We start from the raw sequence: 21,199 nt of genomic DNA on the forward strand, positions 1-21,199 counted from the left end.
GGTTTCCAAAATGGGCACCTCTCCAGATTCAGTACGGGATCTCCTCCAAGTCCCTCGCTAACAGTGGGCTACAAGTTCCTGTATATAAGACAGAGTCAGAAAATTTTTTGACAGAAAAATAATTTTTTGAATGTCTCACAAAAACCATTGTGTGGCAGTTGAAAATTGCTGCACGGTGTTTTGTTGCAATGCACAGCCGTGCAGCTTACAGGGAACGTATGGGACAGTAGCTCCAAATTGGAGGTTTAAGGTTTAGAGAGCTGTTTTAATGTCATTTTAACCTTTTCCCATCTCTTCTCTTTAATGGGGATGATGCTGGATACCAAGAGAGCTTCTCCCACCCTGATCCTTTCAGAAGTTTGGGAAAGCATATACAGGGAGGGGCATAACCTTTTCCTAGGGGGTCACAGCAAGATCGACAGCAGTTTACAACTTCAGCGACACCTCATTTTAAAGCCCATAAAAAACTGAATTGAATGAGCTATTAAATGTTAAATTTGCTTTAAGAATGGCTGGAAAATTCGATTCGGAAGAACAAAGGATCATTGACAGAATAAAATGTATTGCCTTTCGAGAGGCTCGCGATGCTGGAGCGACGTTTATCAATCGAAAATGGATTGCAAACAAATTGAAACGTCATCCGGATTGGGTTACTGATAATTGGAACAAAACAGCCCAAGAATGTTTCACAAAATTTGGAGAAGGGCGTCCTCTGCAACTGTCCCAAGAAAGCAAAGCCATCATTGCAACTGGCAGTCGCAAACAACGAAAAGGAAACCGAAAAGTGGCCCAAGAAATCCTTCAAATTCGTGGAAAACGAGTTGATCAAAGGACAATCGGCCGATATCGAGAACGAGAAGGTTTGAAGCCATTCCACGTCATTTGCAAACCATTGAAAACTCAAACACACGTTCAAGATCGGCTTTGGTTGTGCGATTGGTTGTCTGAATGGACCGAGGAAGATTTTCTTCATTTGGCGCCATCTGATGAATTCTTCGTTTATGCCATTCGAAAACCGAATTTCCAGAACGATCGAATTTGGGCTAAAGACGTCGACGACATCGCCAAACATGAACGATATCGACAAATCGTTCGCAATCCGACTTGCATCGGGATTTTCGTCATTTTCACAGCCAAGAAACTGCATTGGGTTTTGAAGGATAAAGGGGAATCCTGGGATGGCAGTTATTTCCGTGAGAAAATTTTATTGGAGAATGTCATTCCATTTCTCAGTGATCCAGACAATGTCTTGGTGGTTGGTGAGGCTGTCTTTCTTCATGACAAAGCTCCTTGCATGCGTGCAAATGCGACTCAGCAATTGTTAAAGGAAAACAATGTCGAATTTTGGGGCAATGACGTCTGGCCGGGAAATTCGCCAGATCTCAATCCGGCAGAGAACATTGGGGCCATAATTAAGGATGAAGTGGAAGCTCTGATGATTCAGGAGCAAGGTCAAAATCGATATTCGGTTGAAACTTTGAGAATGAATTTGGAAACTGTGTTGAAAAATCTGGAAAATCGAACGGAACTGTTTGAAGATTTGTTGTGTTCTTATCCACCTCGTTTGAATGCTGTTCGAAGGGCTAATGGTGGTCATACTGACTATTAAATCGTGTCAATAAACTCAGTTTTTGATGGGCTTTCGAATGGTGTATGAATTATTTGTGTTGTTATTACAAGTGTTGCTGTGACCCCCTAGGAAAAGGTTATGCCCCGCCCTGTACATGGGTGAACAAGCCCAGGACTTTCCTGACAATCTTGAATGCATTAATTATTTTCCTTGCATCCTGGAAATAGAAAGCATAAATTCTGGGACTTCACAGTGGATGGGCAAGGCCAAACAATGGGCCATTGGTGTTGTGCGTAAATCCATTTTAAAAAAAGGACATTTACATATAAGGGCTACTGAAGGGTTTTGGCTATTGCATCTGATGGATGGAGAAAACGAGGTCATCACCACACCGAAAACAATTCTTCCACTGTGGAAGACAGTACAACGGATTCTCATTACCTTTGTTTAGGCAAATTATCCTCTTATGATTTGGACTCTATGGAGATTATCTTTACTTTCAACAATCCATTTTATGAGAAAATGCTCCCTTTCTTCTTGACTTGGGACAAAAAGAATCCATTAAAAATCAGTACAGATAACTCCATCAAATAATCTGAGGAAGAACAAGAAGAAACAGCTCTGGGAAATGACCCAACCTGAGGAATGGTATGTTCAGACCTTGAAGTGATTGCTATTAGATTCAGAGAATCTTACTTTTGAATAAATACAATCAGTGATGTGCAGTCAGGGGAGGCAGGGGAGGCAGAGCCTCACCAGTGTCATCATAAGTTGAATTGTGAGCCGCCCTGAGTCCCCTTCGGGGGAAAAGGGCAGCATATAAATATAATAAAATCAAATCAAAATCAAATCAAATAAAAATAAAAAAAATGTAAAAGGAAAAAGGCTGAGGTAGTTGCTGCCAGAGTCACAGTGGATGATTCTGCTTAGTGCTTAACTGTTTAAAAAAGCCTCTAAAAAGTGCCCTCTACAGGAGGAGGCAGGAGAACCACGTGCCTCATTTAGTCTGACTTTATGATCACTCGAGCAGAGTTAAGGAAGGGTTAAAAGCTGAAAAATTCCTTATGTAGATGAGGCACGTGGTTCTCTTGCCACCTACTGTAGAGGGTGTTTTTTTTAGGCTTTTTTAAAACAGTTAAGCAGAGTCATCCATTGGGGACTCTGAGAGCAGCTAGCCCAGCCTGATCTCAGCAGTTCTTCCTTTTTCCTTTTACATTTTTACATTTTTATGATGGCAGGCAAGAGCAGAGTTGAAATCCTCTGTGATTGTGAAACAGCTGGAAAATCTATGTGGGTCGGAGGGAGGAATTCAAAATTAATGTAATTTGTAAGTAATTGTAAGTAATTTGTGTGTGTGTGTGTGTGTGTGTGTGTGTGTGTGTGTGTGTGTGTGTGTGTGCATGCGTGCGTGTGTTTGTTTCTTCACTCAAACAAAATGTCTATCAATTTGAGAGAGACTGTTTGAAAGTGAAGAGAGGGATGGAGATAGAAGAGGCAGGGAGGACAGCCTGCCAGCTTTCTTTCTCTGTGTCCAGGGCAGCCCTCCAGCAGAGGCGGGTCCTTTAACTGCCTCTGCTGGCAGGCTGCCACTTTCTTTCTTTTGCCCAGAGGCGGGTAGCTCAGGCGGGCTGCAGCCTCTGGGCAAAGAAAGAAAGCGGCAGCCCGCCACTGGCTTTCTTTTGCCCGCCACTATGTCAGACATAGAGGCGGTCTACCTCTATGTCGGACATAGTGGCGGGGTGGGCAAAAGAAAGCCAGCGGTGGGTTGGCGCTTTTTTCTTTTGTCCAGAGGCGGGCAGCTCAGGAGGACTGCAGCCTCTGGGCAAAAGAAAGAAAGCGGCAGCCCACCGCCGGCTTTCTTTTGCCTGCCCTGCTGCTATTTCCAACATAGAGGCGGGCCACCTGAAGTCAACATCAATGAGTAATCTTCCAGGAGACTCACTTTCACCACTACTGTTCAACATCACATTAATTCCACTGACAATAATCCTACGAAACACTCAATCTCACTTTGGCTTCGATGCTTTTTCCCTTGTGTGATTAGGTGCTTTGACTTTAATGCCTAGTTCATTAGTGACTATTACAGCTGGACTGTACATTAACTGGTTCATTTCCAAGATGGATCCCGATTCAATTGTTGAAAACACTGCAATAACCATTTTCATGATAATGGCCAAAATTTTCTTAGGGACAGTTTTTAATGATGGTAAACGTTGCCTTTCCTCATTAGACAGAAAATGCTCCATGATCTTCTCCTTTAATTCTTTTTGTTTTTGAGTTAGTTCATCAGTTGCTTCAGTGATAACTGGTTCTGGTGGTAGTGTTGTTATTTCCTCCCTCACAGCTTCTTCTGGGAGTTCTACTACAATGTCTTTAGTTGTGTCTTGAATATCAGTTATTTCCATTTGTGATGTTGTTTTTTTAGTTTTGCAATTTGCCTGAATTTCCTCAAGTTCAACTTCACCTAATACTTTATTCCGTATAATAAATCGCCTTTGATCTGCTAGTCGTTGTTTACTAACATTTGAATCTGGATATTGTTGTTTCCATAATTCATACATTCGCTTTAAATAACCTCTTTTTTCCGGCTCTGAGTTGTAGTAACAGGCCATTATGGCACGGTTTTCATTTGCACTATATTTTTGTTGTTTTGTTGGCTGGTCCACTTGTAGCCCACTTGTTGACGGATGTCTAGGGACCCCAACATCCGCCGTGGCCTTTGTTAACCCATGTGACGACCGATGTGGTATAAAATTTTTATTCATTTCTTTCACCATATTGCATGGGTTGGCGGGTTTTTTTTATAGGGCCAGGTTGCCAACCTGACCCTAACCCTCCTCCTTTCTCATCCGGGCTTGGGACCGGTAACGGCGGAGTTGTTATACAAGTGTATCAGAGCAGCCAGTTGTTTCGCCGGATTTGGCATTGGTTACTAGTCGGGCCTCACCCAGGAGCCTAGGATGTCGTAACGTATTTTCGTAATATACGTGCCGATCCAAGCAGTGCGGCGTTTTGCATTTGACTGATGGTGATTTTGTCAATTTTTAACTGTTTTAAATGTAATTCCAGTGCTTTTGGAATAGCACCCAGTGTGCCAATTACCACTGGAATTACCACTGCTGGATTGTGCCATAGTCGTTGAATTTCAATTTTTAAGTCCTGGTATTTTGCGATTTTTTTCATGTTCCTTCTCGGCGACCCTGCTATCACCTGGTATTGCGAATGTCTATGATTGTGACCTTATTTTTCTCAACCAGTGTGATGTCTGCTGTATTATGCGCCAGTATTTTGTCTGTTTGTATGCGAAAATCCCACAAGATCTTGACCATCTGATTTTCGGTGACTTTTTCAGGCTGATGTTCCCACCAGTTTGTTGCTGTTTTAATATTATAATTTTTGCACAAATTCCAATGGATCATTTGTGCTACTGAATTGTGCCGCAATTTATAATCAGTCTGTGCGATTTTTTTACAGCAGCTGAGTATGTGATCAACAGTTTCATCAGCTTCTTTGCAAAGTCTGCATTTGGCATCATCAGAGGATTTTTCGATTTTGGCCTTAATGGCATTGGTGCGGATAGCTTGTTCTTGCACAGCCAGGATTAGTGACTCTGTTTCTTTCTTTAATATACTTGTTGTTAACCATAACCAAGTTTGTTCACTGTCCACTTTATCTTTTATTTTTTCCAGAAATTGGCCATGCAGTGCTTTGTTCTGCCATCTCTCCATTCTTGATTTTATCACATGCTTTCTGTATTCTTGTTTCATCTGTTGGGCCTTCAGTGGTTTTTTGTTCTTTACTTCAATTAATAGATGTTCTTGACTTTCTTTTAAATAATCAGCCAGTGCATGTTTTTCTTCTTCAACTGTTTGCTTCACTTGTAATAATCCTCTGCCACCTGACTTTCGGGGCAGATATAGTCTATCAGTATCACCACATGGATGTAAACTGTAGTGCATTGTCATTAGTTTCCTGGTTTTTCGGTCAATAGTTTTTACTTCTCCATGCTTGATATTATCCAACTGCAGAGTGCCTAAGTATTTGTAGGCTTCATTTTCGTTGCATTTAATTAGTTGGCCATTGGGCATTTCAATTCCCTCACATGCAGTGATTTTGCCCTTTTTATGGATACAGTGGCACATTTTTCCATGCCAAACTGCATTGAAATATCGATGCTGAATACTCGGACTGTGTTTGTCAATGATTGGATTTCTATTTCTGACGTTCCATAGATCATCCATATATAGTAAATGCGAAATTTTTTTCAGCTTCTTTGGCTGTTTGGTAGCATAATTTCATTTTTTTTAAAGATTACTGATAGTGGGATCATTGTGATGATGAAGAGAAGGGGTGAAAGTGAATCACCCTGGAAAATTCCTCACTTGATATTAACCATTCCGTAGATCTCATTCCCTACTGCCAACTCAGTTCTCCATTGTTTCATCGCCTTTCAGTAAAGGATGTAATATTTTTACTAATGCCAGTTGTTTCTAAGCATTTTATGATCCAACTATGTGGCAGTGAGTCAAATGCCTTTTTGTAATCAATCCAGACCATATTCAAGTTCTTTTTTCTGTTCTTACAATTTTCTAATATCATTTTATCAATTAGGAGCTGATCTTTTGTGCCCCTGCTCCTTCTTTTGTTGCCATTTTGCTCTACTGGCAAGATGTTGTTTGTTTCCAAATAATCCATCATGTTATCTGCAATAATGCCTGTGAGTAATTTGAAGGTTATTGGCAAGCATGTTATTGGTCTGTAATTTTCCCTTGTTATCCCTTTAGTTGCATCTTTCTGAATCAAGTATGTTTTTCCAGTTGTCAATCATTCATCAATTTGGCCCTTTTGTAAAATTTCATTCAGTTGCCTGGCCAATATTGCATGTAAAATGGTCAGATATTTGAGCCAGAAACCATGTAATTGGTCCTTTCCAGGTGATGTCCAATTCTTTACCTTTTTTACTCGATTTTTGACCATCTCAGTTGTTATTTCTAATACTTGCATTTGTTTGTTGCCAATGCTTTTCTCAAAGTCATGTATCCACTTTGCTTCCTTATTGTAGTCCTTTGCATTTTCCCAAAATTCTTTCCAGAATTCAACTGTGACCTGCTTTTCCGGTTTTTCACTTTTGGTGTCACCATTCACATTAAGTCTTTGATAAAAACGCCGTTGGTCTAATCGAAATTGCTGATTTGTTTATATTGGATGATTCGTGCCTCATATCTTTCAATTTTTCTAGCTGTTGCTGTTATCCGCTGTTTTACAATGTCTACAGCTTCATTGATGTTTCTTGTATCCAATCTATACCTTCTGATTAGCCGATCTATGGTTTTGTTGTTTTTAAGCTGTTGCTCATGCATGTTCTTTAAGTTACTAGCATCTGTCCTTAATTTTTTGGCTTAATTTTTTGACCCCAACCCTCCTCCTTTCTCATCCGGGCTTGGGACCGGCAACGGCGTAGTTGTTGTTGTTGTTGTTGTTGTTGTTGTTATCACCATCATCACCATCACCATCATCATCACCATCATCATCAAGTAGTTCTCATTTCTGACCAAAACTGAGACCAGAATTTCCAGAATTGCTAAACAAGGTGATTGTCCAGTGAATCATGACCAACTATGTGGCCTTTTTGGCCACAATTGTTAAATGAGTTGTTGATGTTCTTAAGTGAGTCTGACTTCTCCTGTTGACTGCTTGCTGAAAGGTGATGGGGAAGATTGCAAATACCATGACTCCAACCATTTTAGACACCATGTCATTCCATTGCCCACTGCATGAATTTGATCCTGTCATCCTGGGAATCCTAGGATAGTTGCAAGTGCAATGACTAGTTGTAAGACATTTCCTTCAGTGCCAGTAACTTTGAATGGGTACTAAGGAGATGGTTTTGAAACAAGAACTACCTGTAATAGGCAAAAGGCTATAGGCAGAATTAGAAGACTTATCTAAAAGTGAAAATACTATCTATAATTGAAATGAAATTACAGAAAGGGAAAGCAAGGACTATTTACAAAAGTGAAATTTTTTGAGATTTCATCTGCATATTAAAATATATTTTTGCTCTTTAAATAGGTCAAACCAACATATGGTACATCATTTTGTAGTATGGTGACCAAAATTGGTTACAGTATTCTAGGTGTGGTCTTACTTGGCTTTCATACAGAGGTACTAAGACTTCACGTGAACTTGATTCTATCCCACTGTTTATACAACCCAGGGTTGTATGAGCTTTTTTGGCTGCTGCTACACACTGCTGGCTCATATTCCATTGATCATCCTTTAGAACTCCAAAGTCCCTCTCATCGTTTTTGAGCCAGGTCTCTCCTAATCTTTATCTATATCTTTGAATTTTCCTGTCCCTCTTTCAATTTTTTGTACTTGTCCTTTTTGTCTTTCAGTTTATCAGAAAGATCTTTGTGCAGCCATGCTGGTTTCTTCCTGATTTTCTGTTTTTCTTTTTCAGTGTTATTGTTTCCTCATAGGCTCCGGGAAGTTTCCTCATAGGCTCCAGGAACATGTCAGTCTGTAATAGCTTAAGTACCACAATGTCCTTTCAAATGGACTTGCTCAGCCCAAAGACAAAGAAAAATACCTGGGGCAATCAATTACCTATTATGTGCTGAAGAGTCCTCTGAGCTTCCGTAAAGTACTTAAAGAATGGCAAATACTAAAAGTATATTAATAGCCAATAAAGATGTTAACTGTTTTACATCTGGAAATAAAAGGGCTGCTGCCAGTGTTATTACTGGTTCGCAACCCACATGCAATCTGTGTGTGCACTCATTTGCTAGTCGTGTGCACTGTTAGATGTAAATTGTTCTTTGCACATACCACCTGAAAACTGAATTACACACTCTCGCAAATGTATTACTTTCCAACAGATTCCAAAGAAACACAATTACCAATCTAATCCAAAGGGAGACTACCCCCAAGAACTGAGACACAATGGCATCACCATCATGGAAGCCATCAAAATAGAGAAACACCCCCACAACATGAATAAACGTGACAATATTTCCTGCCTACCAGACATCTGGAAACTAGCCCTAGTCACCAAACGAGTCCCAGCCACGAAAAGAGACACCGAACCCAGAACAACCCAGGACACCACCACCAATCAACCTCACCAGACTCAAACCCAAACCCACCTTGTAGACGAAATGCAACCACAATCCAGACATCAAACCACAACAGCATCACCAACTGCTGCACCCTCATTTGACCCCCACGCAAATCAAACTGACACATGCCATGAACACATGACCAAGGAACCAGCACGCTGCAGCTGCTGCCTGGACCGTGTGTGGTTGCCAGCTGTTTTGTGTGTGCGAGGGAGCAGGGTGCCCAGCTGGGCTAATCACCCTGAAATCATGTTTTCCCAAGAATTTGTCCTAGTGCTTATTTTGGGGCCCAAAAGAAAATAAGGTCTGACCTTATTTTGTGGGGAAACTCAGTATGTGTGTGTCATATAACCTTTTTTCTTTAAATGAACTTTTTAATGCCTTATTTGTTTTGTTGTTCTTGTTATTTTAAATTGTAATGAAAATAAAAATAATAATTTTTCTGTAGTTTTGTATTTTAACTTTTATCAAATAAAAAATAGATAAAAAAGAAAAAAATAAGTAACTCAGGGATGAAATGTTGAGTTTTTAGTGAACTCTGTGTTTTATTGTTTCTTTGCAGACAAAGAAATCATGCTCTGTATTGGTCTGTTCAAACAACATGAATAACAGATATGAGATTCGGATTAGATTTTTCATGAATCAAGTTCTCTGAAACAAAATCTGTAGTTAGTCCTCTAAGGTTTAGCTACCATCTTTCAATAACTCCTCATCCTCCGTTTATTCTTCCTGCTTTCCAGCAAATGCAAGGTCCACATTTAATGCACTTAATCCATGGATGCTCCTTGTAACAACTACCCCTGTTTCTCAAACATTTTGATCTCCAGAACATTTTATATTCTTGAAAATGATGGAGGACTCCAAAGAGTTTTGGTTATGTGTTCCCTCTATGTAATGAATTAAAAATTAATTTGGTCATATATGCTATCAACACATATAATGCATTTGAAATTAAAAGTAAGGCAAGCTAACATATTTTACATGATGGACCCCCTGAAATGGTTTGTGGATGGACTTTGCTGATATAGCTAATCATATTGGTCTAAATGCAAATGTAGAAGGGAAATAATTCCCTCTCATACCTGTGTTAATGTGCATTCTAAAAGCTGCCTCATGTCCTTAGATAAGAATCAATTTGTCCCACTTTGAATTATGTCCAAACAATGCATCCAAACTAGGATTCTCTTTCCAAAACGTTCAGGAGATAATGCTGCAATTCAGACAGCTTCCAAGAGTCAGATGAATCGTGTCCAGGTGTCCTCTGCTCAGGCTTCATTCCTCAGTTGGAGCATTAGAAGATTTTTTCCACCATCCTCGCACAAAGGATATTGTGGCACCAATCTGATCCCAGAGATCAAACTACTAAGATCTCTTTTCACATCATCCTTATTAGAGTTGCACTATATATAAGAAATAATTACCTATCTACAGAAATAGAGCACAACAATGATGAGAACTATCTTGAATGCATTTGGGTCAATATTAAAGGTTGCAGGGGGAAATGACATTGCCATAAGTCTATATTACAGGCCACCCAACCAAGCAGGGGAAGTAGATGAACTTTTTGCTACTCAGCTAACTAAAGTATGTAGGAAGCACAGCACAATAGTAATTGGGATTTTAACTACCCTGACATTAACTGGGAAACAAACTATGCACCAAGTGAAAGACCCAACAGGTTCCTAACAAACCTAACAGACAACTTTGTTTCCCAAAAAGTAAAGAAGGGAACAAGGGGATCAGCCATATTGGACCTAATTCTCACTAACAGAGAGGAAATGATAGAAGGTGTTGAAGCCACAGGAACCCTGGGGGCAAGTGACCATGCAATGTTGGAATTCAACATTATGCAAACACAAGTAGAAGAACAAAGTCAAACTAGGGTCTAGGACTTTTAGAGAGCTAATTTCAATAAACTTAGAGAGAGCTTGGGAAAAATTTCATGGATGAGAATCCTCAAGGGGAAAACAATTCAAGAAGCTTGGGAAATTTTGAAAAATTAGATTACAAAGGCCCAGTCTAGCACAATACCAATGAAGAAGAAAAGTAACAGCTCCCAAAAGAAACCTGCATGGCTATATAAAGAACTCTCTGACAAATTGAAAGACAAAAAAGATAAGTATAAAAAATGGAAAGAGGAGCATATAACTAAGGCAAAATATCAGCAAATAGCCTGCGAATGTAAAGATGATGTGAGGAAAGCTGAGACTCACAATGAAGAAAAGCTTGCCACAAAATAAAAAAATAATAAAAAAAGCTTCTTCCAACAAGTTAAAAAGAATAAAAAAAATAAGGAAACAATTGGTCCATTGCTGGGAGAAAGTGGCAAGAAGGTGACAAGCAACAGAGAGAAAGCAAACTATTTAACTCATGTTTTGCATCTGTGTTTACACAAAGGGAAAAACAGTCCAACATATCAAAAACAGCATCACAAAAATCAGATTAGGAACACGAGTTGAAATAGGGAAGAAAATGGTAAGTTAGGACCTGTCTACCCTAGATTGAGTTCAAATCACCAGGACCGGATGGATTACACCCCAGGATTCTGAAGGAAGATAGGCTAAAGATACAGAAGGATCTTGACAAACCTGAACATTGGGCACTATCTAATAAAATGAAATTCAATGGTGAAAAGAGTAAGGTCCTACATTTAGGCAACAAAGGTGGTACCTTGATCAATAGTAGTAACTGTGAGACGGATCTTCCTCTCCATTCCCAAGTAGCCCCGGCTGGGCGATGGCCAGCAGCGCCCAAAGCGGATGGAGGGAGAGCGAGCACAGGTTTTGGCGAGGCGGCCACGGGAAGGACCAAGGGAGGAGAAGAGGATGGGGCTGCTTGGTAACGGAGAGGACCCGGGCACGGGGGGAAAGAGCAGTGTGCGCCACACCCAGCCCCGCCGCGTCTCTTCTCTACAGTGGCGCGCCAGGCTGGTCGGGGAGCCTCACCGGGTCTGGAGCGCTAGTAGCCATTGCCCAGCCACCACCGCCACCTCCCCTTCCTCCCTCCCTCCCCCTTGGACTCCTCTTCCCGCCCCTGCTGCCTTGGCTTGGAAGGGCCGGGAGAGTGAGAGAGAGAGAGAACGGGGGAATCTTTCAGGGCTCACCAGAGCACTGCTCCTTTCCCAGAGCGGGGGCGGTGCAGGGAACACGATCAGCCGGAGGACCCTTCCGAAGTGGCCCTTATTTTGCGCTATTCAACGCCTGACGTTGGGGCACCGAGACAAAGCACCCAAGGAGAGAGAAGGAAAGAAGGGGGAGAGAAAAGGGGGCACCCAAGCCCTTTCCCCACATCCCTATGCAGCGGGGAAAGAGAGGTTGCTCCCGGTGAAGCATCGCCCCCACGCTCGCTGCTTCTGACACAGCCACACCGAGGCCAAGACAGGATTCGAGGTTTTGACAGATGCCCGTTTCCCCCCCACGCGGCTCCCTCCAGCTGGAGAGCCATGTAGATCCCTTGTAGGGGGAGGGGAGGGAGGGAGGGGAAGAGACTCCATGGGTGAGGGAGGGGAGGGGAGAAAAATGGGGGACACTGCGGAGTCAAGGAGATGAAGAAGACCTTCATTGTGCCAGCCATCAAACCCTTCAGTCACTATGGGCTTCGGGGGGAGGAGCCTGCCGCCGTCGGGAGCTCAACGAAGCTCCTGTCAGGATTCTGGTTCGTATATCTTATAAGATCTATAGATATCTCCCCTTTCTGGCAGAAAGGGGCAGGGAGAAGGTCAGTCGTTAGGATCTCTTTGTAATTCATAGCTTTTTTTTTTGCTGTGAATGGAGAAGAGGTTCAACATTAGCTGAGCCTTTACTCCGGCCAGTTTTCCGCGCTGCCTTTTTTGCAGCCCTAGGCAGATTGCCCCCCCCCCAGGACAAAGCTAAGCTATTTAAATGTTAATCCGGGCGGGGACCATTCCTGAGGAATTTCTTCCATTACTATTTAAAATACCAGCTTCAACTTCGCAAAAGGCTCCCTTTGTTTTTTAGCTGCGTCACAAGATGGCGATCTCGTAGCTTTTGTGTTTGATGTGACGTACTTAGTCAGCCCTACCCTCCTGAAGGCTTCTCCGTACTAATTGCTAAAAGATTAACTGAGGGGAGCAGAGACTTTGATTTTTGGCTCGCTTGATTGCTTGTCTTTTATTTTTATTCTGGAATGGCTCCCAAATCTAAACAGAAGCGCTTCCTTAATAACATATCTCCAAAAACTGCTATGAAGCCGCTACCCTTGCCTCCTACACCCTCCACGGGAGATTTGTTAACACAAGAATTTCTTCTCAAAACGCTTAATGATTTCAGACAGGAAATTAATCAACTGATATCGGATTTATATGATCAATTTGATGCTAAAATTGCTCAGGCAAAGGAGGATATGATCGGAGTAATGACAGTCATGACAGATTATATTGCTGAAACGGAGGACAAATTGGAACTTTTGGAAGAAACTAACCTTAATTTGATATCCAAAATTCAAACGTTACAACAGGAAATTGAAACTGCTCAAAAACAACTTGTCATGATAAATTATAATAAGACTGCCTTTGCAATAAGAGTTAGAGGACTGCGTGAAAACCAACAGGAGAATTTGAAACAGATCTTCTCTGAGGCTTTCAGCCGCTTGGTGGGAAGTCCGGGATTTAACTTTGATTGGCAGATTCAAAGAATTTACCGCCAGAATTCGTGGGTAGCAAAACAGCGACAGCTTCCGAGGGACATAATTATATACTTTACCACAAGGGAATCCAGAAATGAGATAATACAGAGGCTTTACGGCAAGAGGTTGAGAATTGATGGACAGGACTTGATTGTTTTTAAAGAGATACCATCTCAAATATTAAGAACAAGGAGAGAGTACGCTTTCTTAACCGAAGAACTCAGAAATTCTCAGATTCCATACAAATGGGAAGTCCCAGCTGGTATTACAGTTACATTTGGCAACCAAAAACACCGCATTAATTCTGTCTGTGAAGCCCGAGAATTTTACTACGAGACCCTGAAGGCGGGACTTCCTGATTCATCCGGACCTGGAGAGAGACAAGGAGAAGGAGAAGACAAACAGCGAGACACGTGGCTACAAGGCGGAGGGTGTTGCTTTCCTCTTCCGGAAGGGCAGAAGACTAAAGAATAAAGACTTAGCGATGTTCTTAAAGCTTTATGATTTCCGTCTGGGATAAAATGGAAAAGTTGTATATCGATGATGAGACATGGAGACTGAAAGAAGCGTTGCTGATTGTGGACACATATTGTATATAAGATTTGTCTGAACTCTAACTCAAATTGCGCATGAATTATTTTCCTAGGCGAGGAGAGCGGAGATTGCGATCTTTTTGAGTTGTGGTCTGGGACGAACGGAGTTGGGAGGCGCGTGGGAGAGGGAAGGGTAGCGAAAGCTTAATTAGACTACTTGGGGCTAGAATGCAAGCTGATGTTTGTTTGAGTTGCTATTTCAATATAAGGTCAAGAAAGATTGGTCGGAGAGTCTTCAGGAAAGTGGAGTAAATATGGGAGGAGCAATGGACGCGGATAAAATATATATGTGGATATGAATAAAGGCAGGGTGGAAGGTAAAAAATTTACATGTGGAGGTGGGTAAGGATAGAAAGGGAGGTGTTGGAAATGAAAAATGAAAGAAGTACTTGAGTTTAATGGTTTTATAGAAAGGTTTGGATATAGATAAATTAAAGGTTTGAATAGATAGACAAAGCAATGAGACTTTTAGTTGGGGAATCCTAATTGATCAACTTACCTGGCTCTAATACAGTTTGAAACCCTGCAAGAAGTAAAATAATCGAAATTTGGAATGAGCTACATTGTTTAAGATTTATAGATAATGGGAAGCTGTGTTAACGTAGTGGGTTTATTGACCCTTCTCTGTTTCTCCTTTCTTTTTGGGTGTGTGTGTCCTTTTTTTTTTCTTTTTTATTTTTTATTATTCTCTTTTTTTTTTTTTTGGCTTTTCTTTTATTTTATTTTTTTAATTTTAAAGTTAGCTGGCCTTATTATACTCAAATGCTTGTTAAAGAATTATGCCGGGTATGGGACCTGCGAAGCCGTAAGGGGGTTAGGGAGGGGGGATTATAGGGGGGAGGGGGGAGGGTGGAATTACAGTTTCAATTCTTAGAACAATAAGAATTCACTTGTATACTGCGGCTTGTTTTCCTTTTTTTTTCTTTTTCTCTTTTATTTTTTTTTTAAAAACAAACAAACTGATGGATACACCAAAGCGAGGAGAAGAGGGAAAGAGGAGGGAGAAGTAAAGAGGGAGTGAGAGGGAATGTAAGGAGGGTGAGATGGAGGGAGGGGGAGATGTCTGAGGGGGTAGGGAAGTAGAAGAGGGGAATGCTGGAGGGGTGAAATGAAAGTTGGAGGGGGAGAAGAGAGGGTGTATGGGGGATTGAAGTGTTATGTTGGGGTTTTTTTTTCGTTTTTTTCTCTTTGTTTTTTGTTACGTACAGTATATAAGTGATTGTATAAAATGAAAATGAAAATGAAATAAATAAAAAATGTTGCTTAAAAAAAAAAAACCCTTCAGTCACTATGATTTCGCCGCCGCCCCATCCTGTGACTGCCACCATGGATGGGAGGAGGAGGAGGTGGAGGAAGAAGAAGAGGAGGAAGCAGTGGCTGAGCCAAATCCTTTAGAGAGGGGATGTGCACGACCTGAGACACAGGGAAACTCCGCAAAGGGGGAGGAGAGGATGGCCGTCTCTTCCCCCCAGCGCCTCCTGATTCCCACCGGTACCGTTACTCACCAGTTAAGCAGCAAGCAAAAGACAAAATGAAATGGAGACTTGCGCAGCATGCTAAGCTAAGCGGACTCCAGCCAATCAGTGAGCTGGCTGGGATGGAAAACTTTAAGCATGCTGCGTTCTTAAAGTTTTCCATCCCAGCCAACTCACTGATCGGCTGGAGTCCAGGCCAATCAGTGAGCGGCAGACTGGGCTGGCTTAGATTGTTACTGTAGAACGGAACGATCAAGCGAGCTAGCAGTTGATGGGCAGGGGAGCGAGCGAGTTGCGAGTGCCAAAATAAAGCGTGGTTTTTTAAGAACGGCCTGGGACGCGGGGAAAATTATGGAAAGGCGTGCCTGTCCCACCAGATGCAGGACATCTGGTCACCTTACTTATTCCTACTCTGCTTTGTGCTACCCCGTACCATGTGTACAAACTTCTCTGTTTTCCTACAAGCTTCAATGAAAGAAAAGGAGCAGAAGTGCTTTTGAAGTTGGAATTTTTTAAAAATGTTCTAAAAGCCTTGACAGGGCTGGGGGGTTGGCATAAGAAGGCAGCAGTTTTACACTTACAAAGCGTGGTATCTTTATTTATGTATGTTTGTAGATCAAGCTACTAGAGAAGGGATGGTGGTGATTTTTCAACCCATCGGGAATTGCAGGCACCAGTCTGGGAAACTCTTCCATTGGCAGGGATCAGCCTTCCCCCAAAGGAAACAACACTATTATTTATTGTAAAGTGACATTAACAGAACTTGCAAGTCTGAAAGTACAAACTTTCCGCCGCCACTTTTAACCGTCTGAACAATTTAGGGCGAATCCTAATCCTAATCCTTTAAATTACTGGGAGCTGATGCACCTCTTGTCTGTTTCCAACGCTGCATGTCTTTGCTTCCTTCCCCAAAGTCACCCACACAGCTGGGCATCCCCTGCCCCTCCCCCCTCATTGATTTTCTAATTAACATCTGAGTGCCGGGACGGCGACAGTCTGTGTGCGGGGAAACTCAAGATGACATCCCCTCCAGCTTCACCATCCACTTTCACTTTCTCTGAAGCAGCGGCATCTGAGTGGCGATTTCCTCCCGGGGTCCCGCTCACTTCTGTTGCTCCAAATTCTCCAGCATGGCGGCAGGCAGAGGACAGTGGTAAGCGAGGGAATGGGCGCAGAGCTGAGAAAAGTGCCTTTCTCTCCCTTCCTGCACAGGCGCCAGTTTCCCCAGTCCTCGAGGTAGCTTGACTGCAAGCAAACCCATTGGGCAGGAATGAGCCTCCAATTCCGACGCCTTGCCTTCTAAGAAAGCGCTGCCCGCTTATTCACTGGATGGCAAGAGACAGTGCCTACCTGCCCATCCCCCCCACCCCGCCGCCTTCTATCCTGAGCAGCACAAAAAGCACAAGCTTTCCGCGGGGAAAAGAAAGCGATAGTCTCCCCAGCTTCCAAAGATAGTTCTCGGGGATCCCATCTCAATTATAGTTAAGGTAACATGCAGGAGGCCAGAAACAGAGAGAGTCGAAGAGGAATGGGTGAGAGCCCCCACCCCCGTTTGTGCTTTTTCCACTTTTTCTGCTACCCTATTTGAAAGGAGTTAGAGCCGGATGGAACTATATTTAACTTTCTTTCCGCTCCATAGACCTACCTAAACTTTGGCCACACTAGGTTCATCCCTTTAATCTGGTTTCAATTGGAGTTTTTACACCTTTCCCCCCCCCCCAGGTACATTTTACTGAGGGGCACAATGTCACACACTCCCCGCTGCAAACTAGTTGACTATTTGGAAGAGCTGAATGAAGAGGAATTTGAGAAATTTAAGATGCACCTGGAGGACTACCCAGTAGAGAAGGGCTACAAGCCCATTTGCTGCTCCAAGACTGAGAAAGCTGCCCACATTAAAATAGCCCAATAGCATTTTCCCACAATTCTTTCCAGAATTCAACTGTGGCCTGCTTTTCTGGTTTTTCACTTTTGATGTCACCATTCACAATAAGACTTTGATAAAAATGCCATTGGTCTGATCGAAATTGCTGGTTTTTTTTATATTGGATGATTCATGCCTTATATCTTTCAATTTTTCTAGCTGTTGCTCTTATCTGCTGTTTTACAATCTCTACAGCTTCATTGATGTTTCTTGTAACCAATCTATATCTTCTGATTAGCTCATCTATGATTTTGCTGTTTTTAAGCCATTGTTCATGCATGTTCTTTAAGTTGCTAGCATCTGCCCTTAATTTTTTTACTTTTTGTTCTAATCGGATTTTCCACTTTGGCTTCGATGCTTTTTCCCTTGTGTGATTAGGTGCTTTGATTTTAATCCTAGTTCATTAGTGACTATTACAGCTGCACTGTACATTAACTGGTTCATTTCCAAGATGGATCCCAATTCAATTGCTGAAAACACTGCATTAATCATTTTCATGATAGGGGCCAAAATTTTCTTAGGCACAGTCTTTAATGATGGTAATCGTTGCCTTTCCTCATTAAACAGAAAATGCTCCATGATCTTGTCCTTTAATTCTTTTTGTTTTTGAGTTAGTTCATCAATTGCTTCAGTGATAACTGGTTCTGGTGGTAGTGTTGTTATTTCCTCCCTCACAGCTTCTTCTGGGAGTTCTACTACAATGTCTTTAGTTGTGTCTTGAATATCTGTTATTTCTGCTTGTGATGTTGTTTTTAGTTTTGCAATTTGTCTGAATTTCCTCAAGTTCCACTTCACTAAACACTTTATTCCATATAATAAATCTCCCTTGATTGCTAGTTGTTGTTCACTAACATTTGAATCTGGATATTGTTGTTTCCATAATTCATACATTCGCTTTAAATAACCTCTTTTTTGTGGATCTGAGTTGTAGTAACAGACCATTATGGCACGATTTTCATCTGCACTATATTTTCATCGTTTTGTTGCCTGGTCCACTTGTAGCCTTGTCGATGGATGTCCAGGGACCTCAACATCTGCCGCAGGCCCTTGTTAACCTGCGCGACAACCGATTATTCATTTCTTTCACCATGTTGTATGGGTTGGCGGGTTTTTTATTGGGTCAGGTTGCCAACCTGACCCCAACCCTCCTCCTTTCTCATCCAGGCTTGGGACCGGCAATGGCGGAGTTGTTGTTGTTGTTGTTGTTGTTGTTGTTGTTAGATTATTATTATTATTATTATTATTATTATTATTATTATTATTATTATTATTATTTCAAATTATTATTTAAAAAAAGATTTATGAACATCCTAGGCTTGCTTAGGCTTGCTTGCTTATTTAATTGATTTAGAGCAATTCTGCCACTTCATCTTTGAGAAAAAATGACTGGAATTTCCAGAATTGCTAAGCAAGTGATTGTTCAGTGAGTCATGACCAATTTTATGACCAATTTTTTGCAAAAATTGTTTAATGAATTGTTGCTGTTCTTAAGTGAGTCTGGCTTCTCCTGTTGAAAGGTGATGGGGAAGATTGCAAATCCCATGACTGCAAATAACATTTCATGCCATTGCCCACTGCATGAATTTGATCCTGTGATCGTGGGAATCCTATGATGGTTGCAAGTGCAAGTACTGGTTGCAAGACATTTCCTTCAATGCTGGTTACTTTCAATGGGCACTAAGTGGATGGTTTTGAAACAAGGACTACCTGTAATAAGCAAAGAGCCATAGGCAGAAATAGAAGACTTATCTAAAAGTGAAAATATTATCTATAATTTCCAGAAAGAGAAAGCAAGGGCCATTTACAAAAGTGGCATTTTTTGAGATTTCCATATGTAAAAAGATATTTTGTTCTTTTAAGTTCTACATTCCTTGCTGGGATCATCAATACGAAATAACTGAAATTCACATGTCATTAGATTTAACACAAATGTGCATGCAGGAGTAGGACTTGTTGTAGGACACCTTTAAAAAACACAGAAAATGTTATAATAAAAAATTGAAGTTTCTGTTAAACTTGGGAAATTAAGCTATTCAAAACATTAAATACGTTTGTTCTTTTAAGTAGTTACAGTTTTACCTATCAGAATTTTAGCCAGTCTTATTTAACTTGCAAAAGTAGCAGCTGTTCTTGAATTTGTAAAACCTTCAGCAAGAAACCTTGCTTTGCTTTTGACATCTCTTAAAAACTGATTTGCACTTTTATGTAGTATGATTGTTTAACGAAGATTTAGTTTAATTGGGTGAAATTTATAAATTTAGTAAGCACATCTCAGAAACAAGTCTTAGAGAAATTCAGGTTTGGATAAAAATTATCTATGACTTATTTTGCATATCCTTACAACGTTTATTTCCATAAATAAGATTAGTCATATTTCTTGTGGCAGAGAGTAGAATGTTACATTCTGATTTCTGTCAGATAAAATATTCTTCCTGGAATGTCTGGCAGTGAACATCAGAGGCAATGATTAAAAAATAAGAAAAAGAAGGCCAGATATATGTAACTGGTGCTTTAATGTTTTTTAAAACAATGTTGGAAGCAGATGTATACAACCTCATATACCGTATATGTGCAACATACAAACCTATATACAATTTTTTAATCAAAATACTTTGAAAATTGCTGATTGGCACTTTGCATGGTAATTTATTTAAATATTTGGGATTCTTCTTACTCATGGATGAGCTTATCTGCAAATATATAGAGGAAGTATGAGTACTTACAAATATTTCTATATATATAATCATACATAAGCAAAACCATGAATAGGATCACCCCAATTTGGGAGTTGCACATAAGTTATCAGTTTATTCAGAAGTATGTACATCACAAATTTGCAAATATAAATGATAAATTTGTCTATAGCATTAAAAGAAAATCTCCTTCCGTCCCTCCCACCTCTCCATAAGAGAGAGCCCCCCCAGCTGCAAGACATCACCCATACAGGAAAATGCCCCAATGGCCCCTCCAGAACTATTGACAGCCACCTCTGACAAAATTCCAGAGGTTGAAGAGATCCTCAAAGAATATCAGGACCTTGCAGAAGTGCTCAGTGAGTCTGAATGTTACATCCTACCCCTACCCGCATCCCCACCCCCCCCCAACTGCAAGACAGGATGCACCAGCGAAAATATCCCCGTGACAACACTACCGAAACCCAAACTATACACCATGACACCCCAGGAAATGCAAGAAATGCATAATACATAGAGAAAAACCTAGCAAGAAGGTTCATGAAGCCATCGAAGCCACAGGTTGCACTCCCAGTCCTATTCAAAGGTGGGGTGCGGGGAATGGGACTATAAGATTATGTGTGGACTTTAGAAGGATAAATTGTATGTATGTACACAACCTATGACCCCTCCTTCTCATGAAGGATATGCTGTTTCTACTTTCAAGGGGAAAGTCTTTACTAAATTAGACTCAGAGAAGCAAACTACTGAGTTTGTATCAGGGAGGGAGATGAATGGAAAACAGCACTCAACTGCTCCCTAGGGAGCTTCCAATTCAAAGTAATGCCTTTCAGACTGCAGGGAGGGGGCAGCAGGGTTTATGCAGTTAATAAACGAGGTGTTGCATGAGCACCTTTATATGGGGGGTCCTCATCTATCTAGATGACATCCTCATTTATACCGAGACCATGAAGAGCCACATACCCCTAGTTTGCCAAATACTGGAAAAACTTTTGGCATCAAATCGGTATGTCAAGCTGTCAAAATGCAAATTTCACTGCAAATGGCTATACTTGGGCTACTGAGTGTCAAATGATGACATAGAGATGGATCCAGCCAAGGTACAAGCTGTCCTCGGCTGGCAGTTTATTGGGTCACCTGAGGGACTTAGCTCAGCTTTTCATCTAACTACCAATGGGA

At 41.2% G+C, this 21,199-nt stretch overlaps 1 pseudogene; it reads left to right on the plus strand.

The window, feature by feature from the left end:
* The first annotated feature begins 309 nt into the window (after positions 1 to 309).
* LOC148046032 (E3 ubiquitin-protein ligase TRIM69-like) lies at positions 310 to 2,164 on the plus strand (annotated as a pseudogene).
* The last annotated feature ends 19,035 nt before the right edge of the window (positions 2,165 to 21,199 follow it).

This window comes from Thamnophis sirtalis, unplaced genomic scaffold, assembly GCF_051295495.1.
Source record: "Thamnophis sirtalis isolate CommonGarterSnake01/CBP01778 unplaced genomic scaffold, rThaSir2_p1.2 scaffold_4, whole genome shotgun sequence".
NCBI classification, from domain to species: Eukaryota; Metazoa; Chordata; class Lepidosauria; order Squamata; family Natricidae; genus Thamnophis; species Thamnophis sirtalis.